This window comes from Grammomys surdaster, unplaced genomic scaffold (assembly GCF_004785775.1).
Source record: "Grammomys surdaster isolate TR1022 unplaced genomic scaffold, NIH_TR_1.0 126086, whole genome shotgun sequence".
Lineage (NCBI taxonomy): Eukaryota > Metazoa > Chordata > Mammalia > Rodentia > Muridae > Grammomys > Grammomys surdaster.
This window is the reverse complement of record NW_021620894.1, coordinates 2322735-2331540: the sequence shown is the minus strand read 5'-3', so window position 1 is coordinate 2331540 and position 8806 is coordinate 2322735.

The window sequence follows — 8806 nt, the reverse complement described above, 5'->3', positions numbered from 1 at the left end:
CACCTAGCGATGGCGGACTTTGCTTGCACTTGCTGTGGCTCCCAACAGGATAGGTCTCAAGTTGGGCAGGTTATTGCTTGGTCATTTTCTCAGTCTCTGTGTCATCACTCTCTCCCTGCATTTCTTGTAGACAGGATAAATTTTGGGTCAAAAGTTTTGTGGGTGTGTTGGTATCCCTATGACTCCACTGAGGTTCCTTCCTGGCTATAGGAGGTAGAGGTTTCAAGATCTATATCCCTACTGGTGTGAGTTTCAGCTAAGGTCATCCCCATTGATTCATGGCAGTGTTCCCTGTCCTAGGTTTCTGGTATGTCCTTGAGATGCCCCCATGTCCCACCCCAGGTAGCTGCAGATTTCCATTCATTCTCATGGCCATCTGGCCATCTCTCTAGTCTCTTCCCACATCTGATCCTGATTTCCCCATTTTTTTATTTATTCACTTTAGATTCCAATATAAGTTTCTCCTCTAATCCCAGTGCCTCCTCACATAGAATCTCCCTGGTTCCTCTCTCATCTTCTCCTTTGAGAAGAGACAGTCACCCTCTAGGTGACTGCCACCTCCTTCCTTCCTTATACACATCAAATTGCTGCAGGACTTCAACTGAAGCCAACAAATAAAGTTCATTTAGGTGAATGGCATTCTCAGGCAGGAGGGCACGCAACAGATTCAGGGAGAGCTGCTGCTCCTGTTCTTGAAGACCAAGCTGGTCTTCTAAATATGGCAGGCATCACTGATCTAACCTGTGCTCATTATTTGGTTGGTGATTCAGTCTCTTTGAACCTCCAAGGGTCCAGGTTAACTCTTCTGGTCTTCCTGAGGATTAACTCTTCTCTTCTGGTGTCTCTATCCTTCTCTCAACTCTCCCATAAGACTCCCTGAGCTCCATCTAATGTTTGGCTGTGGGTCTCTATATCTCTTTCTATTGGCTGCTGGGTGGAACCTCTCAGAAGACCGTTATCATAAGGTCCTGTCTACATGCATAACAGAGTACCATTAATAGTGCCTGAAATTGATTAGTACCCATGAGATGGGTCTCAATTTGGGGCATTCATTGGTTGAAAATTCCTTCCATCTCTGCTCTATCTTTGTCCCTGAACATCTTGTCGTCAGGGTACATATTTGGTCAAAGGTTTTGTGGATGGATTTATGTCCTTATTTCTCCAGTAGAAGCCTCACCTGACTAAGAGAGCTAACCATTTCTGAATCCAGAACCTCCAGTGCTAGGAGTCTCAGCTAGAGTCATCCCCATAACACCCCTGAGGCCTGCCCCCATACCTGGTCACTGGTATGTCCTAGAAATTCCTTTGCCAAGACACTGCTTACTTCCCTTCTCTATTACCTGCTGACCATAATCTCATGGCCCTTACCATATTCACCTCCCTATCCCCTCTCACACCCAGTCCCAAACTTCCAATATCTGTTTTGTTACTCCTTCTGAGAAAGATTCAATCTCCTGGGCACTCATTATTTGACTTTTTAAAATCTGTTGATTATGGCATGGTTATCTTGTACATTATGGCTAACATTCACTTATAAGTAAGTGATTACTATGTATCTCTTTTTAGGTTTGGGTTATGTCACTCAGGATGATATTGTCTAGTTCCATCCACTTGGCTGGAAATTTATGATGTCTTTGCTTTTAAGGGTTTAGTAATATTCCATTGTATAAATGAACCATATTTTATTTTTCTATTCTTTAGTTGAGGAACATCTGTGTTGTGTCCAGTGTCTGACTGTTATTAATAAAGATGCTATGAACATGTTGAACAAGTATGCTTTTGGGATGGTGGAGAATCTTTTGTGTGTATGTCCAGGGGTGATATAGCTGGGTCTTGAGGTATAGATATTTCTATTTTTTGAGGAGCCAACAGGTTGATTTCCAGAGTGTTTATGCTAGTTTGCATTTCCTTCAACAATGGAGGAGTGTTCTCCATGCTATACAACCTTACCAGAATGTCTTGGTCCTTGAGTTTTAGAACTTAGCCATTTTGATGCTTGCAAGGTGGAATCTCAATCTTCTTGATTCACATTTTTATGATGACTAATGACATTGAGTATTTCTTTAGGTGCTTCTTGGACATTCAAGATTCTCTGGTGAGCTGTTTTACTGAGGAAAGACCCATGGGAGGACATGTGATGTTTGGAGAGAGTAGAGGTAGAACTTAACAAATAGTGACAGGGCACTTGCAGAGCTAGCTGTGCAATTCTGCCTTGATCTCACATCTTCACTGATCTTCACTTATTTGAGAGGGACAAGGAAGATAACTACTGGCATTCCAGCTGGTTCTGGTTCCTTCTACTGACTCCTGCCAATTAGGCAGATGCCTGGCGGTTTCTGCTGGATTGCATCACCCTTGCTGATTCATGTTTGGTGACACTTTTAAACTGGACTCTTGGTATCCTGACACTATTATAGTGGACTGCTTGTATCCTGGAAAATGAAAATTGGAACCATTCCAAAGAACTCCTTGTAAACAGGGCCATATCCCCTTGTCCTATTTACCATCTTTTCTCCCCTACCTTTGGACAATGGGCTAGAAGGGGGTGGAAGTATTTGACAACCCTTACTAAGTAGGTTTCAAAAAATGTAAGCCTATAGGTGGCAGGCAATGTGGTGTAGGCATAATGGGCAATTCTGTTACGTGAGACTGCATAAGGGTATCTTGGTTCTTGGCGAGGCATGGGCCTGGAACCCCGAGACTCCAAGGGAGAAACAGTAGGTGTTCGGCCACATGCCCAGAACCCAGGGTCCTGATACACAGTCTAGTCTCCATGGACCTACATTGTTCAGTCACTTAGGCCATTGCAGCCCCTTCCAAAGTGCACAGGTAGAGGGTGTGACTACAGGCCTCAGGCCCTAGAGAAATTTACATACTAATGAAGGCCAGAGAGTGGAGCCAATTAAGCATTCTTCCCCAGGCCCTCCCCCTTTCTCCCTCCCTATTTAACTCAGGTCTGCCCGAGTTTCAGGGGGGTACATCCAGAACCATCTACCATGAAAATAAACCCTTTTGGAACATGAACTTCTCGTGTCATTGGGGCCGTGCTGTGAGGAATCATGCAGAAGGCCTTTAATGAGCCACTGTAGCCACAATCACTATGTGTAACTTCCCTCCTGGAGGAACTTTCCGTGTTTCCAGCCACCTTATCCACACTGCTACAGAGATTAGCAATGTTCTTTAGAGAGCTTGGCAAAAAAGTAGCTATGCCTGCTGTGTGGTCTCCTGCCATGTTCCCGGAGGGGATATTTTGATTTTCTTTTGTAGTTTTCATGTATACTCTTATGAAAAAAGATTGGGAATGTATGACCATTCCCTTTTGTTACAAAAGACTGCAGGGTTGGCTAACACTTAGCTTAGACTAGAGGTAGAAGTGCCTGGGAAGGAATAGAGCCATTGGGAGAAGAACAACAGGGTTCGGGCATGAAAAAACAAAAGGGAAATAATATAAGCAGGAAGATAAACTACCACTTTGGCTGTTCCATGCACTTTCACTGCCAGGTGCCCAGAGCACCTCTCTGAAATCAGGAGCCAGGAAGGACAGGAGATGAAGTGGTTACAATGGGATAATGTTCAGCTGACTGCACCACCAGAGAATTTGTTTGTGCCTACACAGGCATGTTCAGCCTTTCCATTGTTTGTGCAACACATGCCTGCTAATGATTGTGGTTCTGCCTATAATGAATGGACCTGGCATCTGATAGAGATGCTAGATCTAAAGTATTTTAAATAGGCCACGGTATTGTATAGCTTGCACTCTCCATTCATTAAAGAAATATTAAAAACCCCAAGATTGGAAGGGATTGTTGTCAGCTGTTCTAGAAGCTGGACAGCAATTACAATGGTTATCATGGTAGATGAATGAAGTCATAAAAATAGAACAACAGAATATAGTGAGGGAGATAAATGTTATTAAAGATTAACTTCTCAGTAAAAGACATTATAACAATCCAATCTGATGATGATATAATCGAACAATGTTGTGGTGCAGCTTTAAGAACCTGGAATATGATTGAGGAGCTGGGGGAAGGGAGATCTACCTCATTTATGAAGGTAATACAGGGACATGCAAAAACTTTCACTGATATCTAATAGAGATTGGGTTCAGCTGTACATAGAGCCATATCAGACCCTGAAACCAGACAGTCATTGATAGAAATATTGGCACTTGAAAACAAGAATACTGAATGTAATAGAGAAATCAAATCATTGGAAGCACAAGGAGCCTCAATAGATAAATAGATAAAAAGGACAGCTGGTATTGGTTTTTAGGAGCATCATGTTGCTAGCAAGTGGTAAATCATAGCTAGGAGTCCTAGAAATCCAAATTTCTGAGGCTTGAATTGTGGTAAATTTGCTTATTTCCAAGAAATTGTAAGGCTAGAACATTCAGAGCTCAATATATCAGGTACATTGAATCTAGAGAACATGGTGTTCTGTAAAGGCCCGAGCTGCCTCATGTTCAGGGGTCACCCTGTATCTGCCCAAGCTGTTGCTTCAATCTGTGGGTCAGGGTCTAGCAAGAGAGAGAGTGGGGATGGAGACGCGAAGAATGGAGACGAGACAGAGTTTGCTCTGGTCTCTCCTCAAGTCTCTCCTTTAATATCTCTCCTCAAGTCTCGCCTTGAGTCTCGCCTTTAATCTCTCCTTGATTCTCACCTTGAGTCTTGCTTTTAATCTGGCATCGAGTCTCGCCTTGAGTCTCGCCTTGAGTCTCTCAAGTGCTGGGATTAAAGGCGTGCGCCACCACTGCCCCACCTTGATTGATAGGAAATCATGGGTATATATAAACAACAAAACAAGATATGTAAGAAAAGCAAGATAATTATCAGAGTGTGCTCAGCTGTTGTAGGCTGTTGAAAACAAGTCTCTTGTCAGGGTATATGGTTCAAGATGGCTGGAAAGATGACAGCCGCTTTCTGCTCAGAGTCAGCTCCCAATAGTGTTCGTAGAAGAAAATAAGCAGGTTCTGGCTGCTAGGAATCACAAATGTTTCCCAGGTATTGTAGCCACTGTAGAAAGAGCAAACATTGGGCAAAGGATTTCTAATCTAAGAGTGACATAGAAGATAACCTCTTGCCCTTGGGAAATGAACAGGGGAGGGGGGCTGTCAACTCGAGGGCCCAAAATAAACAACATGAGCCATCTCTCTTTGGGCAGCCCAAAGTACTAAGCACACATAAAAATCAAAAGTAAATATGATTTTATATATGCCATAGAAGGGGGTGAAGCCTCTGATCTGGCCACAGTGATGGCTGTTATCCTATCATCAGATGTTGGCTGTTACAAGTTAACCACTGGGGTATACAGTCCTTTGCCCTCAGGAACGGTGGGAATAATCTTGGGAAGAAGTGGGTGAACTTTCCAGGGATTTATTGTGCACCATGGTATAGTAGATAGGGATAATAAGGAAAAAGTTAGAATCATGGCATGTGTGAAAAGAGATACAAATTGATTCAGGGGACACAACTGCTCTACTGTTGTTTTCTTACAGTAAAGGCAAGGCCACTCCAGTAGAAAGGACAAGAGCTTTTGGGAATACCTGAAAATTTGTATTCAGGCAAAACATGGTTAATGATCAGAGATCCAAACTAGTGGTGCAAATGAATGGTATTGACAGAATGTTTGATAGATACAGGAGCAGATGCTAGTATACTTTGCCAAAACTCTTGGGGTTCAGATTGGTTGGTTCAGAAAGTTTACATACAGTTTATAGGAATTGGTAAAGTATCTTGAATAAGACAAAATATCTGATGGATTAACTGTGGCAAACAAGAAGGAAAAAGAGGGAAGCTGAAAGCTTACATAGCTGAAATACTCATAAATTTATGGGGAAAGAATCTCTTACAACATTTTGGTATGTAAATTAACATTTCTGTAATTACAGGTAAAAAAAATGAGGAAATTTTGTGTGATATAGTAGATGCTCCTGGGAAAGATATTGATATGAGTAACAGAAAAATCATAAGCAGTGCCTGTGATCCAAAACCAGGCATCACAGTTCTTGACTTTTGAAATTTATAAAAGAATCCACTACTGACATACCAGCAGCCTTGCCCCTAAAATAGTTATCAAAAGATCTGTATAACAAGAGCAATGGCACATAACAAAGGAAAAATTGCAGGTATTTGAACAACTGATAACGGAACAGCAGAAGGCTCAACATACAGAAGAGTCTACCAGCCCTGGAAGTCCCCTATGTTTGTTGTAAAAATGAAATCAGGAAAATGGAGGATGATAACAGATTTAAGAGCAGTTGACAAATAATTCAACCAATGGATACTTTACAGCCTGGACTTCCTTTACTGACTTTGTTACTGAGATCACGGTCTATCATAATAGTTGACTTGAAAGATTTCTCCTTCACAGTACCCTTGCATCAGCAGGATAGGGAAAGGTTTGCTTTGCTGTATCTACTTTGAATAATAGTTATCTACTAAAGAGATACCCCTGGAAGGTACTTCCAGAGATAATGTTATAGAGTCCAATTGACATCAGTGTTTTCTGCAATAACCATTACAAATTATTTGTAATTAATTCACTTGATCTAACGTTTATCACTATATGGATGATTCTGACAAAGATGTTTTAGAGAACATGTTTAATGTAACACTAAAAAAATCTGCCATGTGTGGTTAATAGTGCTCCAGAAAAAATACAAAGAGAAAATTCACTTAATCATTAGGGTTATAAAATCAATCAACAAAATATTAGACCATAAAAGGTACAGGTCTGTATTAATGGAGAACACTTAGGAATTTTAAAAAATGAATGTGAGATATTTACTGTCTAAGGCCTATAATTGCATTAAGTATATGTGAGTTGTGTAATTTGTTTCAAACATTACAAGAGATGCAAATTTAAACAGTCCAAGATGTCTAACAGCTGAAGCAGGAAAAGAATTAAGTCTTTTAGAACAAAGACTGAAAGATGTATATGTGGATCAAATTGATCCTAAACTTGCTCATATTTTGATCACTTTTGCCTTCAATTCATTCTCCTACTGGGTTCATTATGTAAAGAGAAAATATGGATTTGTTTTAAGTTCATAAACAAAGTAAAGGAATTCAATACACACACACATATGTATATATATATACACATATATGATTTCTGATATATATATATATACATACACACACATATATATATATATATATATACATATATATTTCTGAGTTAATTATAAAAGGTAGACTAATATTTTACCAATTGTCAGGAACAGATCCAGCTGAAATTGTAGCACCTCTTACAAATGTTGAGTTTATACCATTATGGATGACCAATGAAGACTGGAAAAGAGCTTGTAGTAATTACTTGGGCAGGACTAATAACAAATATCTGAAAAGCAAACATATACAGTTCATAAAAGAAACTCATTGAATTCTTCCATACATCAAAAAGAGAACACCAATTCCAGAAGCACCAACATTCTATAAGGATTCAAACAAGATGGTAATGACATGTTATAAATCAGACAAAATAAGCAAGGTGCTCAAAACTCCACATACCTCAGTTCAAAATTCAGAATTATATACAGTATTTATGGTATTATATTATCCTGAGATTCTTAACATAATTACTGATTGTTTATGTGTAAGAAGAGTTGCTTTGCATATTGAGATTTCTGAATTTGTACCTGATAGCTCAGAATTAACCTTACTACTTATAAAATTGCAACAGGCCACCAGAAGATAGAAGTAGAAACCATTCTTTTTTTTTTTTTTTTTAATTTTTTTATTGGATGTTTTATTTACATTTCATATGTTGTCCCCTTACCCCATCCCCCACCCACCCAGGAACCCCCAAACCCCTCACACCTCCTCCTTCTTCTTTGTGGATGTAACCTCTATCTACCCCCCCACTCCCACCTCCCCACCCTCAAAACTCCCACCCCCTGGGGCGTCCAGCCTTCATGAGGTCAAGGATCTCATCTTCCACCTGTGCCCAGCAGGGCCCTCCACTCTTATATATTCAGCTAAGGCCCTGGATCCCTCCATAAGTGCTCCCAGGCTGGTGGCTTAGACCCTGGGAGCTGTGGTTGGTTGGTATTGTTGCTCTCCTCATGGGGCCACAAATCCTTTCAGCTCCTTCAGTCTTCACTCTAACTCCTCCATTGAGAACCCCATGATCACTTCAATGGCTAGTTGTGAGCATCTGCCTCTGAATATGTCAGACTCTTGAAGACCTCTGAGGAGACATCCATATCAGGCTCTTATCAGCATGCACTTCCTGACTTCCACATCAGCATCTACCTTTGGTGACTGCACATGGGATGGATACTCAGGTGGAAAGGTCTTCAGACGGCCCCTCCTTCAGTTTTTGTCCCTCGCTTTGTCTCCATATTTGCTCCCTTGAGTATTTTGTTGCTCCTTCTAAGAAGGACCGAATCACCCCCACTTGGTCTTCCTTCTTTATGGACTTCATGTGGCCTGTGAGTTGCATCTTGGGCATTTTAAGGTTCTGGGCTAATATCCAATAATCAGTGAGTGAATACCATGTGTGTTCTTTTGTGATTGGCTTACCTCACTCAGTATGATAATTTCTAGTTCCATCCATTTACCTAGGAACCTCTCAAATTCATTGTTTTTAATAGCTGAGTAATACTCCATTGTGTAAATATACCACATTTTTTTAATCCATTCCTCAGTTGAAGGACATCTGGGTTCTTTCCAGCTCCTGGCTATTATAAATAAGGCTGCTATGAACATAGTTGAGCATATGTCCTTATTATATGTTCGAGCACCTTCTGGGTATATGCCTAGGAGTGGTATAGCTGGATCCTCGGGTAATGCTATGTCCAATT